General features: G+C 35.6%; 1 long non-coding RNA gene across 1 annotated transcript in view; it reads right to left on the bottom strand.

Annotated features, from left to right (window-relative positions):
• Positions 1–1,843: 1,843 nt before the first annotated feature.
• The window catches only part of LOC115909822, a 71,338-nt gene continuing 53,560 nt past the window's right edge, over positions 1,844–19,621 (bottom strand). Inside the window, exons 5-7 of the long non-coding RNA XR_004061177.1 lie at positions 8,805–8,902; positions 5,572–5,731; positions 1,844–5,479 (exon numbers count right to left, since the gene is read on the bottom strand). This is a non-coding gene — a long non-coding RNA (uncharacterized LOC115909822). The remainder of the gene's footprint in view (positions 5,480–5,571; positions 5,732–8,804; positions 8,903–19,621) is intronic.

Consider the following 19,621-nt stretch of genomic DNA (forward strand, 5'->3'; position numbering starts at 1 on the left):
GAGACACCCTCCCCACCATATTTTCTTGCGGAAGTAGGAAAAATTACTAAGATAAACACTAAGAAACATAAGTGAAATAAAAAACCAAAACCTACTTGTCCCAAATAGGGATTGAACATTTTTTTTCTGTAATGATTCTTGAAATTTCCCTACTTGCTGATGTTCTAAAAGTAACCAAGTTAACTCATTCAAAACAACACATAGGATTGACCAAATCTATTGAAAACTCAGGTCAAGACAAAGTGTTTAATTTCAAAGTTGAAAAAAAATCTTCTCAAAACATTTAGCTGCTCAAGTAGCTAATTAGGAACAGGTGACTCTCAAGTTGTTTGCATTATCCAAGAAAGACTTAGGAAATCCTCCTTGGATCTGAGATTACCAAGATGCTGCTTCTACTGAGAGCTGGTATGTCCACTACCTCAAGACAGTATTTTGGAGGCATAAGTAGAACATTTTCTTGCTCTTGACTAAGGCTGTTAATTCGTTATAAACACACGTAATATGGACATTTACAATATATTAAACAAAGAGGTAACTTTAACATTTCATCTTTGTGACAAGACCTTGCTTTTTTTCTGACAACTGACTACGTTTTACACATATACACTTTTTACTCAATTTGACACTGACAAGAAAAATACTCTCTTTGCCATCATGGCAAGGTGTCACTTAAAACCTGATTGTCACAGTCTTACAATGCATAATTCAAAGTATATCTGAATATATCATATTTCAGGATATATAAGAAAGCATATTTCTTGCTCAGAAAAAAAAAAAAAAGAGATCTGCTCCACCCTGGAGGCAGAAGGAAAGGAAAATAATTAGGATATAAACACTAATTTTTTTCCAGAAAAGAATAGACTAAAGAAGGTTATCTGCAACATCTACAGATGAACTACTACTAGAAAGAAAATACAATCCCAAAGTAACACTCTGTCCTTCACTAACACCTTAAGGGGTGACCACTCCAAGTCATTGCTCATTAACTCCAGGGTTGAACTCTCATGGGCGCTTGCAGCTGCCTCTGAAGTAGTCAGCGGAGACATGTCATGAAGAGAGTTATTGGAGCACATTTGGGCCATCATAGTGCCCTGTTTCCAAGGATGAACTCACCTCTGGTGTTATTTCAGAGCGCTGTAACTTTTGACTCTTGAAATAATTTGGAAACAAAATACAGTACTGAAAATATGCTCTACAGGTGGGATTGTAGACTACTTTTCAAAGTATAGTTTGCAGTAAAGATGAATTAAATTTACCAAAAGAATAGTTTAATTGCAATTCATCATTAAATTGGTAGAAATGGAGGAAAAGAGTACAGGGGCCCATGTTTAAAGGACTTTGTCTCAGGTCTCTGAAAAGTTACAACCAAAGAAGGTATTGAAAAAACGAAGACCATTTTTAACTTAGCCAAATAAAAAGTTGAAAAATAAACATAGTTTATTCTCTTGGCTGTATACCCTGGATACTATTGGAAAGATTTCTGTTAACACATGAGGAGGAAAATAGTTTTACTTTTAATAGAAGTCTGAAGATAATGTGTTTTATAGGTTTTTACACTTTTCTTTCAAATGGCACCATTGAAGCAAACCTGTGTCTACCTTTTTTAAGCCCAAGCAAGACTGAAATAATTGCCACACAACATCTGGGAATTTAACCATGGTTAATTTCTCCACATGCTGTTTGATTTAAAGAAGAAATTAAAATTTATAATAAAATGGGAAATATACATTCTGCCTAATTATTGCTGGGGATTTTCACCAGAAGATGACCTTAGTTACAATAAAGTCAGCATTTTTAGCAGAGAGAGAAAAAAAAATCATACCTAAGAGAAATAATAAAGGAGTCAAAGTACCAATAAATCAATAATGTTTTATTAACATATGCTTCAGAGAAATATTACAACAGAAAAATTGGAAATAGTTGCATCAGAATAAATAACATTCCCCAAAATATTCTCAAAGGAAACTGGTATACAAAAGCAAAGGTGATAGAGCAGTAAGGCAATATGTGGAATAGCAGCACTGTAAGGAATTTGTCAGAATTTTTTTTTCTGAGCCCAACACTATCAGCCTTCATTCCAGTTCCAGAGAGGAAAAGAACAAAGCACTTTCAGAAAGACATGCAAGCAGAGAAAATAATTATTTTTAAATCCCTGGTTACATCTCAGATTTGCTCTTAAACATGGAAATAAAGAGTCTGGACCAGTTGCTGACAGGGTAGACCTTGCTTTGTTTCCTTCCTTATTTCCAAGCATTTAGAATTTCTTTGGCATTTCTTTGTATTCATTTTGGCATGTGTTTATTAGCTATATTAAATTCTTAGCTAAGTGTTTCATATACAGTGTTATCTTTGGCAGAAAATGAAAGATGTATGAACAATTTAAATACTGAACACCAATGTAAAGATGGATCATCTCGTTACAAACTGATTTCCTCTCATCAAACTACATGGGTGAAGCATGAAGAAACAAAACGCAAAAACATGGTAGTCAAAGTGATGACACACTAAACCATCTTCCAATCATTCTCCATAACTCTACAGCTACAGCATGCTATCCTGATGGCCCCATCTGAGTTGATGATTTTTCACAATGTATTTCATGGCTTCCATCCCTACATGAGACTTTATTACTATCACATAGGAATAAAAAGCCATAAAACACTAGAGTGAATTTATCTTGATCAGATGCAATACTTATTTTCTTCACATGATTTCATCACCATTCCAAAACTAACCAATGATTTCATGCTACATTACTGAACATTTTAAACTACATTTCAATGACAAGAAAGACACTGAAATGGTTACATCACAAATTAACAAAGCTTTAGCCTTTAAACACATTCCTACCTACGAGAATCAAGAAACAATCACAAGACACAACCATTTAATTCACTGATAAAAGACAGGACGCCACAGAAAAATATCACTTCCACATACATCTTTCAAGACATAAGGAAAGACAAGAGACACAAAAGAAACTGGTATAGATAAACGCTATGAAAGCACCACTACCAGCATCTTTTTCCTAATTTTCCTTAGTAACTTCCTGGCATGCACTATTAAAAAATCGCACTCCAACACTAAGACATCTTTAAGACATCTGAGCTTAATTGCAGAAGCAGAACAAGATTCCCTACTTATGACACTGAAACAGCCACTGTCACAGGGCTCCTGTCAAATATGACCCTGTCATCCCTAGGACTTTTACCTTCTAGGCTATGACAAATTTACTTTACAGCTTCAAAGTCCATATTTCTCCTGATGAAAGACCAAATGAGACATATTATAAAATATCCTTATTTTCTAACCCAGACTATAATACTGAGGTCCTGGTCTGAACACAGTTATTTATTAGTGTAATTACTATTCATCTTCTTATTACTACTAATTGGCCAAGTAGAAACACAAGTCTCTAGGGTCATTGAAAAGTCAATACAATAATTTAACTTCCATTTGAAAATAATTTTGCTTGTGCACTTGCAAGCAAACTAGGCTACATCAGAAATGTCTCAAGCTAAAATCTCTGCTTTATGAAAAATATTTTACATTTCCCCAGCCATGTAAACCCACTAGCATGGGACCAATATTAATTCTGATCTAGTGGTGACACTAGAACTCAAAATTAACTCGGGTTTGATTTATATACTGCTATCCTTTCTTGCCTACCAAATCCAACTTCTTGCATAATATAATGTTGATAGCATAGAAAAGAGTGAGAAATCATTAAATGAAAGGAAGTGCATAAATAAATTCAATTATCATGCATAAAACATGCAAATGACTTAAAGACTGCATATGAAACTCTAGTTTATATTCATTAATCTCAGGTTGCACTTTTGAGGGAGAAAGAGACACTAATCTGATCCAGATTAACGCACTCCCAAACCTTCCCATTTGTTTTTAGGCAAGGGTTAAAATAGATGTATTAAACACAGCTGCTCACCTCCCTCAACCCTGTTTCATATGTGGAAGAAAGTGAAAACTAAAAATTACATCACAGGCTTGTGAATCTGGGTTTCTCCTCAGGACAGCTACTTTTCCACTGTCCTTTTTTTTTTTTTTTTTAATGGAAGACAACTTTGTCTGCAAACTAGTCCAAAACCAAGCTAGTGGCTTGACACAGAGAGCAGGGTGGGAAGAGTTTGGGCTTGCCTAAATCATCCCCTTCTCTTCTCCCTTCCCTATCCTGAATAATGATGCAGATGGATAATTTTAAACTGCATGCAGTCACTCCCTAAAGGGCCTCCATCCAAGGCTGGCACATTGCTGCTTCATTGTGTAGAAAAAGGGGATTCACAAATGGGCTTTTGCAGCCTGGCTTTGCTCGCCCAGCCAATAGGAACACGATACATAATAGGGCCAAACACCTTTAACCTGCCACCTGCTCCAGGTTTCACTGCCCAGGGATTCTACTTGTCTCTGCCCAATCATCTGGCTATACAAATAGGAATCCCCCAGCCTCCCCTCACTTCTCCTGCTGGAGCTGGGTGCTGGTCCCTGTCATTTACCCTTGCCTAGGGAGCACCCAGGGACAAGCCCCTGAGGACGAGACCAGTACCTGCAACAGTGAACAGAGGGGAAGTGGAATTCCTGGGGCTGATCCTGCCCCAGGAAAAAGGTAAGCACATGGAAGAAATACGCCCAGAAAGAAAAAAAGAATGGAAGGTCCCATTCCCATCCACTGGGAGAGGAAGGTTAAACAAAGCAAACAAAAAAGGTCACCAAACTAATTTCGTACTGAAACCAATGAATTTAGATTAGAGGCCCAAAGGGGAAAGGTTAGGATGTTATCAGTGACATAATTTCTCTTCCCTTTTGTTAAAATGATTGGATATTAAACCCCTCCAACACAATGGGACACACTTTTTGCAGGCTGGAGGGAAGCATTTAAAATCTTACATTTCTTTGATTATTTTTTACATATTATCCTCCTGAACTACAGACATTACACCATGAAAGCACAAAAACACATACATGTAGACTCAAACATATATTCACACATATGGTTTCAGACACAGACCAACTTCTGCTGACAGCCTGATTCAAGAGAGCTTTTTATTAGAATTAATTTCTGCACATTTGCAGATGCTAAATTAGTTACAATAAATAACAACAATAAGGCTGAAATCTGTCAACATCTTGACAAATATTCAGAGAGCTATTTAGTATACACTTATAATATTCATTGCTCCTAAAAGAGAAAATGATCATACAGTAACCAAACCCTAGGTAAGAGCTAAAGATATTCACCTCATGAAGCCATTTCTCAACTAGCCCCTTGGCACTTGCTGGAATTATTCGCAGCACGAGCTCTACTTTTTCATTTTCTGCTGACTCCATGTGGGTAATTTCTCTCTTGTGATTAAAAGTGAGCTTGTCAATTCCTTCAAAGCATTTCCTTAGGTTGGAGGTAGAGTGGATCCTTTGTCTCAAAAAGGATTCTTAATAGATCATTGCAGAATCTAGGGAAAAAAACCTGAAAAATGATAAAAAATGAAGTTTAGAGGTATTTATATAAACATATTTTACACCAACACCAACAGCAGACAGATGAAATGGACTGTTTACCTTGAAAAGAATAGTCTTTTCTCCACCAGATAATCATTCAAGGCCTTCCTGAATGTCATCCAAAAGCGATTCTGCCTCCTTCAACTTATCCAGCATCTGGGGCTGTGAGATAACCCTTGTGGCATTGGTCTCCTTCACTGACTCCCTCGTTATTAGCCTCCTGGTGGGTGAGATAGAATACAGTGAATGTAATAACCATACTTCACACAACAGGCTCTCTCTCTCTTTTAAATTGAAAATCCCCTTATTACAAAACAAGGGGTGTTCTTTTTCTTCTACCTTTAAGTAGGACTGCCACATTCATTGCTTTTTACAAAAACGCAGCTGCTTTTTAAGCTACAGATAAATAGAATCTGCTAGGCAGTAATTCTGCTCAGTCTGAATGTATTATTTTCTAAGTCACTTTGGTGAGGCACTTTTTATTATGAACTGCAATGAACAGGGAAAGTCCTTTTCTAGACTAATTATGACTATGCTTTGTTCTATACTATTAACTTACAATGCCAGATTGGTCAGCTTTTTTTTTTCCTTCCTTCAATCAGTTCAACAAATTACCATGCTTTTTCTGGGAAATTAGAGAGTTAATTAATAAGACTTTATGTACTAATGATGAAAATATAAATAGCACTGAACAATAGTGTATCAGTAACAGTCACACAATCCCTTTGATATGCACAAGGCAAATGCCTATTTTAACACCACTGATGTGTGGACAGGAGTTACTTTAACACACACTTGACAGTATTTTCTTCTCAAAAAGATTTGTTAAACTAGATATTTTCTAACTGAGGAAAAAGCGAAGCTGAAACACCATTTTTCATATACCTTTCCCTAGCATACTATTATTGTACTCCCTATTTATGAAAATCAGAAAAGACAGAATAGAAAGGAAAGCTGTAAAGACATTAAACCAGGAAAACATCAGGACATCTGTTGTTTCCCACTAAAGACATAATGCCGTATGTTTGATTTGAAAGACACTTGTGGTTTGTTTGTTTTTAATTAACTACTTTAAGGAATGGATTAGTTTGCAGAGAAGATTTCAATATTCCCCAGTAATAATAAAAGCTAGAATATCGTTCTGAGTTGTTGAGGCCTTCAGCAATCCATAATGCCTGGCTTTGACCAGGTAAATAAAACATAAAGTAAAACATAGCTACATACCAAGTGGAAAACAACACCTTTAGCTTCATGGCTGTCCACACAGACACTCCAAGAAATGAAATGTAAGCATTTGGATACCACAACACAGATCCTTTTATATACTATATACACTGTGCTGAATGGAATTCAAATAAATAAATAAGAAAAATATTCTCTCCTTAAAATTAATTTTTAATACTTTTGAGCTGAAAACCATCAGTAAGGTAGAAAAACCTGTCAGCAGAAGTGCTGCTACCCAGTATTCAGGTTTGCAAATTAGAAAGAATTTTGGAAGTAAGAACTTTTTCATTGAAAGAAAATTCACATCGCCACCACCCTAATATCCCACTTGCCTTCAAAATTATCCCATTCCTATCTATTTCTGCCTGAAATATTAGGGGGGATATTTATTGTATGGTTTTCGAACACCTACTGAAAAAAAATATATATATAGATATAGCAACAGTGGCATTGCTTTGAGAAGCTAAAACTTGTTTCTTCCATGGGGCATTTCTCAGACTTCTGACACTTGGTAAACTATGGACCCTTTTGGGTTGCTTGTCTCCATATTTATAGACCAACCTGAATGCTGGAGAATCAAGAGAATCCTAATTCATGCAGACTGAAAAACAGTTGGTTCTACTAAAACAATAACTCTATATCAGCAGAGCTTCCAAGATGTGAAAGTTAATGAACACATCCCCACAAACATTTATTTAACTTTTTTTTAATATCAAACTGAGTGTTTGTGTACACTCTAATATGTCCCTCCATATTATCTCTGAAACAAGGACATGATCTAGCATATTGCAAATTTAGGTATGTTATCTTTTGCACTAATAAACTAATAAAAGAATTTTGAAATGCTTATTCCTGCTTGATTAAAAATATAACTGGATCTGTCGATTTAGCAACATTTCTTTTCAGGAAGTGACAGTAAGGACATTAAAAAAAATACCTGTGAATGTAAGAAGCCTTACCAATGTGGGGTACTGTTTTTCACAAATTAATTTCAGAATTAAAGATATTCTCAGTAATTTTGTTGAGAATGCCATTCTTTCAGGCATGAAAGGACTTCAGATTACTGATTATCCCACTTTCAACATGGCTAGTATCAATGGAGCACAATATATTTTGATTAAAAATGAACCTATTTCATTTTAGCTGAATCAATTAAACAGAGTGAAATAGTCAGATTCTAGCCTGTGCTCATCCTCTGCTGAGCACTCCCTGAGAGCTTTTCACAATAGCCAGGGTTATGGTACAAAGTGATTGGGTGACTTGACAGATATTACAGCCCTAGTAGGGGCCCATTTACATACAGGGGCAACATCTAGAAACTTCCAGTTTTGTACTTTACCCATCTGACCATGTTTCCCTTCACTTCAGAAGAGAGAATCAAAATGAAGACTAATTCAGGAAAAAAACAAAACAAAACAAAAGAAAACAAACCTCCTATCTTTACCAAACTATTTTGTAGCTACTCCTTTTCCTTGCAACTCTATTAAGATAGCTAACATGGAAGACATTTGCCTTCCAATGTATTACTTGCATGATTAAAAGCAAGTGTTTTACAGGTGCTTTTAGATATATATGCATGCATTTTGAATATTCTGCAGATCATTCATTAGCAGATCACATATATATCTAAACACTGACTCAATATTTCAAGGAAGAGACAGCAGTAAAACCCAGTTTTTTATAAATTTAAAAATAATTTAAGAAATATTTTGCTAAAAACATTCTTTACCTGTTAATAGTGGAGTACTTCATGGAGTACAATGAGAAACAGGACAGGAGGAAATGGTTGCTTGTCTTTGTCACTTGAATCCTAACTTACTGAGAGGCTGTGTCTCTATTGTTTCTGAGCTCATATCATAAAAACTAATTAGAAATCAATTTAAGACAATGAACTTTAAACTTTACTTTTCCCTCATTATTCTAAAGTGGCACAGCTAAGTTGGAAAAGTTTTAAATAATGGAAGTCAGTGAAGCCTAAATCACACACAATGGTGAAAGCTGAGACGCGAGATGGAGATGAAATCTAAAAGCTAATTAAATTCAACAAGAGCCTCTCAAAGGCAACATACCAGCTTAGCCTCCCATGCTAACATTTCGTTTTGAAGGGTGCACTAAATGGAGGGCCTTTCATGGCTGCAGTTTTCACAATGTGATCCACCAGCTAAACCTGAGTGGGGAGAGAAAAAAAAGATTAGATGCATGGATTACTGTACTGAATAGATGCCAAGGCCAAGATAAAAAGAATAGATAAGTTAGGGCTTCTGAGGAGCTAAATTTGAAGCCGACCGGCAAAACGGATTGAACTTTATTACCTCTAGTCACTGAGAAATTCCCTAGACAGTTGGATGTAATTTGAAAAGGTCAGAAAAAAAAAATTCCTTCTTCCTTCACAGTATTATTGCTTCATGCTTTAAGGGTGTACGATTGTGAGGTGCCAGCTCTAATCATTTTTATTGACTTGCTCTAGAGAGACAGACAGATGCACGGGGAGTCACGACAGACAGATAAGACATATCCTACCTTTGTTTCCAGTTTTAAAACATATCACACAGTATTAGGTATGTTTTAATGTCACTTATTTCATTTTATCCTTTGCCATATCTGAGAAGAATTTCCATGTTTCTCTAAGACAGCACAGAAAGGGGGAGGAAGGGAAACCCTTTGCATAACACTGGAAACTTGCTACAAATGTTCATATTTGATCTGAGCACTCATTGAATTCTATGTGAATCTGAAATACATAACCGGAATTCAGTAAGTGTAATAGGATTTTCTAGACATTTTTAGGTATGCTCAGTTGATTTTTTTTTTCACCTAAAGGGGAGCAGATCTTACTGAATAGATTATAGGAATGACCTTCAGCATACTGACAGTACAAGCTTTATTACCAGTGTGGATGTCTTGGGGAAAAAAATCCCCAATATACAAAAAGCTCATGAAGAAACAGAAAACAAACCCACCCCAATTAAAGTAATTCAATTCTTTGTCTTAGTATTCACAGATGCTTGTAATCAAATATAAACATTTGCTAACCTTGCACTTACAGTCAATTTTTTGTCATGCAATTAAAATCAAAAGAGACTTAAGAACACAAAAGAAGAATTATCCAACCCAACCCCTGGAAAATTTTAATTAACACAGATTTTCTTTTGCTCAGAAGATATTTTTTCCTTCCATTCATAATATAAGCATATGTATTCCACGTATCCTGACCCTGAATGCACAGCAGAGGCAATTAATGGCCATTAAAATACAGCTCTGTGAGTTTCTCTACTGTATTATTTAAGAAATATTTTGAGGGGTTTATGACCCCTCCTGCAAGCTGACTAAACTGTTTCCAGTTGGATAAGAAAGCCATTTCCATATGGTCATGTTCCCTCCCTTCAAGCCCTCTACATCAGAGGGTAACATGAAATTGCAGAAGAGTTGCATATATATATTCACTCCTCCACAACTTTATGCCTCTGAAAGGAAGACAGAAACACACTGTTTTTCCCATCAGAAGGAGTGACAGAGAAATTAAGTTCTGTTGTAGGTTCTGACATAAGCTCAAAGTCGGACTCATGTACTCTATCAATCTTTTTGCCAAAAAAACCCTTATTCATCATGAAAAAATATTTGTTCAAGACACAAACATTTAATGTCCAAACTCAATTTTCCAAAAATATTCCCCCATCAATATATTTTGATGCCATTTGCAACAAATTAGCATGATATAATTCCCTGTTTACAAGACACTCACTACCTTTTTTTGCTATTCCTTTTTTCCCGTCTCCTCAAGAGCAGCATACGTAACAGAAGATTCATTATACCACATATGGAAGACCTTAAAATGTTCCATATTACATCCCTCTCACTCTAAGACAAAAAACATGTGAGAAGCTGATCCTATTATCCCTTACACATAGGGGACAGCACCCTTCACCTTTTTATAATAATTTCTACGGTACTGTTTGCCTCCGATATGACTATTAGCCATGCTGATGGTAAAACTGCACAAAATTCAAAATATTGCTAAATTGCACTGTAACAATAGGTTTAATTAACCACCAAAACAGTTTGCTCAGAAAGGTGAGAAATGTTCAGTTACTTCTAATCAGGGTTTCATTTTAAACAATATTCTTACAGTTTTACAACAAATTTTTTGGTTAGGTGCAGGAATCATACTTCTTTCCTTTCCAGCCTTTAAGACTAAAGTGTTGTGATCCAAGTGGAACACCAGTTGGTGTAACAGCATCCCACCAGTAGGATGTCTTACTTTCTGTTTTTCTTTGTGTGACCACGAGACTGTGGCATTTATATATATTCAATTTGAAAATTAAGACCTTGCAATTCTGTGTCCTGACAATGAAAGAACTGTAGATGCCTTTGTCTTGTGAACACTAGATTACTGAAACCCATCCAGCATGTGATTTTAGCCAATTGAAAAAACATGAATCCACACAATATTTTTTTTTCTGTTGGAAGCACGTAACCATGAGGGCCAGAAGACAGGTATTCCCTATAAGGTCTTTCACTTGAATGAATCCTGTCCTTCATTTCTGATGCAAAACTCCTTCTTCCCAAACACCTGATAACAAAGGAAAATGCCATTTGTCTGTCCTGACCAACAACCAGAGTCCTCACAGGACTTGAGGGAGCGCTGCATTCTCATATTTGTTTTACCAAAATGAGATATCTACCATGTATTCTTCAGTTTTGTTCTGACCAGCTGACATGCCTAAGCTGTATCTCTCTTCTTAAGAGGAAAAAGTCCAATTAAACAAAAAACCCCAGAAAAACTAGAGCAACAAAAAGCTGGCTTCAGAGCATGCTCCAGACGCAATCCTAGGTTTAGATGAGCTCCAGCATCACTTCAACCTGCAGCAGACTGTGTTGCTCACATACATAGCTCATGCAAAAGAATTAGGTAACTATTTTACAGAAGAGGAAGAAATGTTTAAGAGATGGATATAATTACTAAGATTAACTCCAGAAAGTAGTGTTAGGTGCTGGCTACCAGTTTTGCTACTTCCAAATACTCCAACAGGTCTTCTTTCTGAACAGACTAGCTACTGGAAAAGGCTGATGAGCTTGTTTGTTTGTTTGTTTGTGTGCTTTTGGTTTTGCCTTTTTTGTCATGCTCAATATAAAAAGTTTCTCAATGAAGACGTAGGAAACATTTCAGCATCTTACATCATACTGGGCCAGTTAAACCTGTTTTGTATCCTTCAGAATAGGTCCCAAAGATTGATGGTCTTAAAGGTCTTTTCCAGCTTAATGACTCTATGATTCTTTGTCAGTTAATCACTTAGCAAACATTTGCTTTCTCTTAAAAGACACTCTATGATGTGTGTAATTTGAACCTGTAATTTTTTGCTATACAGAAGAAATAAAGCACTCTCAAAAAAGGCTGCAATACACTTACTAGATATAACATTTATATCTTGAATGGCAATTCATTCTTAAAATAAATCAGACCTTCTTCAAGACATAGGAAAAAAACCCACTTTTGGATTTACTATGCATAATAGTATATTTTGCCAAATTCTGTCATGTGAGCACTGATTCAGCTCCCAGCTCTAATATAATTAAACTTAATATGCAACAAATTGGGTCTGAGAACAATGAAATGCAATTAAAATACCATATGTACTGCAGCAGAGATAACATTTTATGTAGGTTTAGTGGGAAGAAAGAGAAAATCCCTTCTTGTCATTAAAGTTATAATGAAGGGACCTCAAAAAATATACATAGGTAAATGAGGAATTTATAACTGATTTTTCCTCTCAGCACTTCAGCTAGCAATTCACTGTTAGTTGATCATAATGAACATCTAAACATTTGATAAACAACAGTTGCTATCATTTGAATTCTCCTGTGTTTCTAAGAAGAAAAGTGATTATACATTTCCAATCAGCAGTTGTTTAAAAGGATTCTCTGATAAGTTCTTAATGATTTGGGCATTACACATTGAACTTTAAGCCCTTCACCATTTTTTCTGGAGAAAACCTAAATCAACTGTCAGAAAACATCTTTATTCAGCATATTGTTGAATCCTCTCCAAGTTGTACTCACTATAAATAAATATTTAATAAAACTGAATGCCAATTTTTGTACATTTTTTCCTTGGTATTAGAACTGGTTTTGGAACCCAGAACATATAGGTGAGTAAAGTGTTTGGCTGTCCTACAAAAGTATAATGGAGATGCAGCCAAGGCTCTTCTCATGCTGTTTTTCATATCATCAAGAAAACTAGAATTTATATAATGCAATACAGGTACCATAGGTTTCTTTTTCAAATTTTGTGTTCCTAATAGATGAATGTCTTTTTTTTTAGGCCTCAGATTTCACTATGAGTGAAGCTGACTCTCTGTGCTTTCTACTCCAAAACTTAAACTCTGAAATCATTTAAACCTAGTAGCTGTGGTAAGGAAAGCTCTTTTTAAGGGCAGACTTTCTTTAACATCTACCATTTACCATTGAATTTAGGTATTCAATCATTTCTTTAGAAGAGTTTTGGAGGACTCTTTTCGGCTTTCTGTCCTGACACAGCACTGATCCATCTCCAGCTACACAAAAGGTAGAAGGCACTTACTTTTTGCTGAATTTCCTTGTTTGTCAAGTGAAATTAACTTTTCAATTACATGATACATACATATAAATAGGTATACATCTATAAATGAATAATTTATTACAAATAAAGCTATTGGTGAATGGTCAGGACCATCAAGAAGTCATTTTACTTTGTACTATAGAAGCTAGAATGGATGCACCTGTTGCCCTGAAGAGTCTTCATTGAGTTAAGAAATACAATGTTTTCATTATTTTGTAGCTGTCCACTGCAGCCTTGTAACATTTCAGTATTTGATCAGTTACAGCATGTTTGTCTTTGACAAACAAGACCAAGAGTTAAAATGGTACCATTCATATTTATGCCTCCCTTCTGTGTCATGCTATTTATAAGAATGGGATTTTTTTTCCTTTACTTGTATCCAATTAGTACCTGGAGTCCCCAGCTCCTTCCAGCACAGACCACAACCCAACAAAATCTCTACTTTTTTTCCCTCAGAGGCCTTATAGCTGAAGTAGAAATGAAAGAAAAACATAGTGACTTGCCTAAAATCTTTCTTTTATCTCTCCTTCACACATGCGTGGACTTACAGAGTCTAAAGAGGATACCTTATAAAGAAATACACGGAACAAGTAAGGAATCAAAGTTCATACTATAATGAGGAAATGGGGAGAGAGTTAATATTGTGCATAACATTTTAGAGCACACTAGCATTGTTGAAGGCAGATTTAAACTGTATAGGTACAAAAGGAAAAGGACAATCAAAGCAAAAAGATTTAAAAGTTACACAATCTAACAAAAGAAAAAAAAAAGCTGGGTAAAATATTACCAAGATTTGATTTTACACATCTGAGAGCTCATGTGCTTGGAAAGAAGTGTTTTGTTGCACTGGGAATTTGTCCGAGTTTTCTTTCTTCTTTCCAAAAGTAAAATTTCCATTCTCATATCCAGAGAGAAAATGAACATAAAAATAGTCTCTGATTTAAATACAGTCTAATACTACTCTGGGGACTAATAAGCATACAGATAATTTTCGTCTAAGGGAAAAAGCACTTTTTAGGCTGTTTGGAAAAAGACACTGGCAATTGCTGGAATATGCTCCAAATGCCCCCAAAATGGTCAATCAAAGTGGAATTGTCAAGAAAATGGAGAGAGATGGTGAGAGTTTTGATAAATTTTCTGTGTGATCTTCATAGCCATTTTGATGGGCTATGCATTTGTACATGCATACACGAGTATGCCAAATACAGATAGAAACACGTTTGCTACATTATGCAACCACAACTTTCAGACAGCCCTTTTCACTGCTTTAAATGCAGTTAGGCATATTTTTATCTGGTCTTGCAATTTTCCTTCTGAGAACCTATAGGCTTGGAAAAGCCATTATACAAAAATCATGTCTCTTGCAGTAGATACTCACTCAACTTAAATGCTCTGTGTTAATGGCAACATAAAAATGCCACACACAGACTGGTTCATAACTGCTGTGCAAGCATCAGTCAGTGCATACATACACACTCAGGAAAAATCAAACTAAATTCAAATACTCATAATGTTTGTTCTACTTCTCAGTAGGCACAGCTGACAATTGAAACCTGAAATGGTTCAATAATAGACTTTCTAACATAAGAAAACTTACTAACTTGTGTTGAGGCTTTACTCATTTCATGCCAGTTCTGTCTGAAACAGGAAGTGGCCCAAAGTATGAACTTCTTAAGTTCACACAAGTGCACACTCACACAAACACATATACAATATCTGCCAGAAGAAAGGGTTGCATCCTTGTCATTGATGATGAGGAATGTAGATGGGGGAAACACAATAATAAATGAGGGACTGTTGAGGAGAGATAGCGAGAACAAAGCTATGTGAGGTTGAAAAGAAGACAACTCTAATGTCATTGACAAAGGAGCTAAAGAAGTTATCTAAGAAAGGAATTTTTTCACATAGATTGAGTCTTCCTTTCTGAGCATATTTCTGCACAGACATGGACAACAACACAAAAAGCAGACTATCTTTAATGTGGCAGAAAATGTGGTACTGACCTACTCTGCTTTTCCTTCTATCTTGTGTAGTTTTAGATGAAAGTAATTTTAGATTAAAAGTAGATTGTTTCTAATTAGTGTAGAGACTAACAATTTCGGCTGTGCTGAACAATAGAGAAAAATTTAGGAAATTTAATTTTAAAGTAGAATTAACAAAGACCAGTGATGTGAAAAAGAAATTTTTAGTGTTCAGCCTCGATTTGATGGAAGTCTGCAGATAAGATACAGTTATTACACTTGCCCTTTTGACATACATATGGTGGCTTTAAATATAGACATGAAGTAAATTAATGAATGAATAAATGAAGGTTGAAGCTGAATCTGAGAAGAGGCATAAGAACATCTAGCAGAGAAAAGCGCATGGAAAAGTTCACATACAAAGTGAGTGTGATTCTGTGATAGCACAGAAATAGTTGATCAAATAGGAGTTTGCCAGACTTTTTGAAATCCAAGACACTTAGAAAAAAATTCACCTGTAGTGACAGCACTCCCAGATGTCTAGAGTAGCCTAGTAAAATAACACACTTTGGTTTTGCCTTTCAAAGGTAAAAGAACTTTTTTTCAGGTGTATAGCATTACTCAGACACTATTAGAAAGACAGAGCAATTGCAGTACAATGAAGACCAAATTAAAACTCATGGTCAGCCTTAAGAGCTTTAAGTAGAAGAGAAATATGATCAACTAGAAAAATCAAAATTACCCAAATTGTGTACCAAGCACAAGGAGAAAGGGACAGACATGAAAGAAGATCAGGGAAAAAGATGGAGTGAGATACAGTGATAACACAGAAACAGAGTGAACGTAAAATAGAAACTGGACTATAAAAGAAAAGGAGTCTGGAGAAGGGGGGACAAAGAATCTGGAAGAGACTAAAGGACTTCACTTCTGGGAGGGTCTTGAAGGCATTCTTAAACAGGGATTCTTCCTACCAATGGATACTTTGAGATGCAACGTGAAAGAGAAAGGATATGTAATATGTGCTTCCCTTTTCCTAGGGGAATGTTAATTGCTTAATTTTGTACAATGAACTTGAAAAATAGCGAACATTTAATTGTGAAATAGATTTATACTAAAACTGACTTTAAAAAAGCTCATGTGAGTAACTGAGATGTAAGTTATTTTTTGTAAGTGCACTGTGAGGTGTTTTAGTAAACTTAGAACAAAACAACTACTTCAGAATGCATCAGATTTCAAAAATTACATGCTGGAAATTAGAATAGATATGAAAAATGTCAAAAATTATCCATAAAAGCAGAAGATACTTTTTGACTTGGCCTCTATAAAAGATTCCCCAAAGCAGCAAGAGCAATCTCCTTGTTTTGAGAAATATCTTAAAAAGTCAAAGAGGTAGCCCACAGAGCCAAAACTGACATATTAATTGCTTGGAAGACCAGAAACATTGCCCTGATTTTGGAACAAAAAAATCCCTAGAATCCACTGGAAATACCCAAACAAAGGGGATAAATATATATAGTCACTCAACTCATCCACAGAGGAGAGCACAGTGTCTCATCTTTCCTTCCAAATCAACCCTGTATGACAAGAATTCCAGTAATGTGGACTGCCAAATAAAAACCCAAAGGCATTTAAGGTGGAGATGAAGAGAAAATTTCTGCATTAGCAGCAGGTTGGTCTTTCTGTTGCAGGAAAAAAAAAATGCAAAATTCAACATGAATGGTTAAGCAAGTAGCAAGACAGACGATTTCAAATCAAATATATAAATAAATTGTGCTAGAAACCATTTCCATTCTTAGATGGGCTTGTCCCCAACCAGAGATGTAATGTCACTACACGATATGGGAATGTAAAACTGGTAAAGGTGATGCTGAGTGAGGAGAAGGAATCTTCTTTTCTATTATTCCTCCTTGGTTCATGTCTGCTGTTCAGGTTAAGTACATTTCATAAGAACCAAGCCTCCTGGATACTTCAGATCTTTTTATGAGGGTGCTTATATCCATGAATTTCATATGGGCTTTAAAATGTTTCAGTTCTAGTTGACCAAAAGAGATCTATTTTCCATAGGAATTTGACAACCGCTCACTTTTATTGATGCAGAATTTTTTGAAAAATAAAAGAAAAACGGGCAATTGGTCATGACACTATGTTCTTTTTCCTGCATGATTTTGTGTCCTTATTTAAGGGTTGACTGCAGAGCTCATAAGTATTTATTTATTGTTATTTGGTTAGTCTGTGCTTAAACCAGCTAATTTAGGGACTAAAGAAAGATAAAATCTTTAAAAATGTTATTGTATCTCTTCAGTAAATGATTTTATACAAATTCTGTAGAATGCATAGCAGTGTCAGGAGATAGCACACGCACCTTTACACTGTTGACTGGAAACAAGAACCAGTTGCAAGGCTAAATCAGCTTTTGCAGCTGTATCATACAGATGCCCTGAGAAACAGCCGACTGCTGCCACCAAGATTCTTGCCTGAACTTCTATTTTAAAGGCCAAAAGCAAATGCTGCACACTTCTTTCCCACTGATTTTGCTCTCAAACAATGGTTGAGTAAAGGTCAAAGTTTGGAGAGATTTTCTATATCAAGTGTTGTCTTTCTTTAAACATTTATGTGGAAGTTGCTGCTTTATTTTCTATGGGAAAAAAGGCCTTGGTAGATTCTTTTAAGCTATGGGTTAATCCATTCTTTCTTTCATCTACCAGTTTATTTGAAGATCATCAACTGCCCAAAAGATCTTGTCTATGAATCATTTATTCCAGAACTTTGCTAGTGAGAGCAATGTCTGGATGCAAATTTTCATGATTTTTTTCAAGCTCCATCTTAAAACTAAATTTTAAACTTTGGATTTGTGTGTCTCCCTCTTTCTGTTTCTGTGTTTCAGAAGTTGATGCTTCTCTCTCTTTTCCTCTTTCAACTACTCCTTGCATAAAGAAGTCAAGCTCTATTGAGGGTGGTGAAGTACTTGACATTAAATGGTCTAGTATAACATTTTATGACTCAGAGCTCCTGATAAATGTGATTTATTAGGGATAAAAGCTTTTTCCTAGGTCAGATGTCTGGACTGAAGAGACAGTTCATTATAGAGGATCACTCATATTTGGAGATGTAATAGGAATGAAGCAATTTTTTTTATCAGTGGTCCAAATCTGACTTGTACCACTACTGTTCTCCTCTTCAGCCAGAGTTAATTGTCAGCTGAACAATGAAGGTACCTGGAACTAATTTATTTAGGAATATGTTCCATCTGTAAAGCCTCTGCTAATGGAGTACAAGAGGCCATGACTAAAGGATTCAGGTATAAAGTTTAAGACCTTAGATAATTACTTGCAGAAAGTGTCATCAGCTCTACGTGTCAACTTACACAAAAACAGAACTATTGAACCTTTTAAAAAGGAGTACTGTGTCAACAAAACTAAACTAGCCAGGACAATTTCTATTCACCATAATGGTGGAATAACAGAGTCAAAAGAGTTCTCTCTCTCATTGCAACACACAGAAGAAAGTAGATTCCAACCAGCTGAGATCAAAAGATCTGACACTCTTTTATAACCATAACCATAGCTACCTACATTGAACCAGGACCACTACAAATATCTTGAGAACATTTGTGAAATAACTGTCCAAAAAGGAAAATTAGAACATTACACGTCCAATTATTATTTTGGTACAAATAGGTGCAGTACTTACAACCCCAGCTTTTCATTTTGTCAAGACGTTGTGCGTAAAGCTTCTGATGGAATTACTGAATTTCACATGGGAGCTGACCCCTGAATATTTAAGCTTTGAAGCAAAAGAATAAATGCATTGAAAACTGGACATATGCTGTGTGGCAGCTGATCTATATTAAGAGCACTTATGCTCTAGATATTATTCTGTACTACTTTAAGACTTATTTACAGGTTTGCATCCAACTGAACTATGAAGAGGGATTAAGTGCAATAATGGAATACCTTAATCTGTGCTGCTCTAAATAAAATTAGGAAAATAGATTGTATTTGTCAGATTAGTGCAATTAAAAGCCTTTCCACGGCAATCTGAAACATGTAGCCCAATTGTCCTGTCATATTAAAAAAATGGATTTTTTTTTTTATTCTTGCAAAAGGAGAAATCTCTGCTGTTGCAGAAGTTCTTTTAATGAGATCTGTTTAATCTTTCTGTTATTTGGTTTTATTTCATTTACTATCTAGCCTTATTACATTTGCAAAATAGCTTGTTTATCTTCATTCTGGGAAAGTAGGTGCCTATAATTTGTAAATATGTCAGTCAAAAATACACCAGTTAGATGTTCCTGGTTGGCACATTGTCAAGGCACACAATGAGGGAGGCT

This window comes from Camarhynchus parvulus, chromosome 1A (genome assembly GCF_901933205.1).
Source record: "Camarhynchus parvulus chromosome 1A, STF_HiC, whole genome shotgun sequence".
In the NCBI taxonomy this organism is placed as follows: Eukaryota; Metazoa; Chordata; class Aves; order Passeriformes; family Thraupidae; genus Camarhynchus; species Camarhynchus parvulus.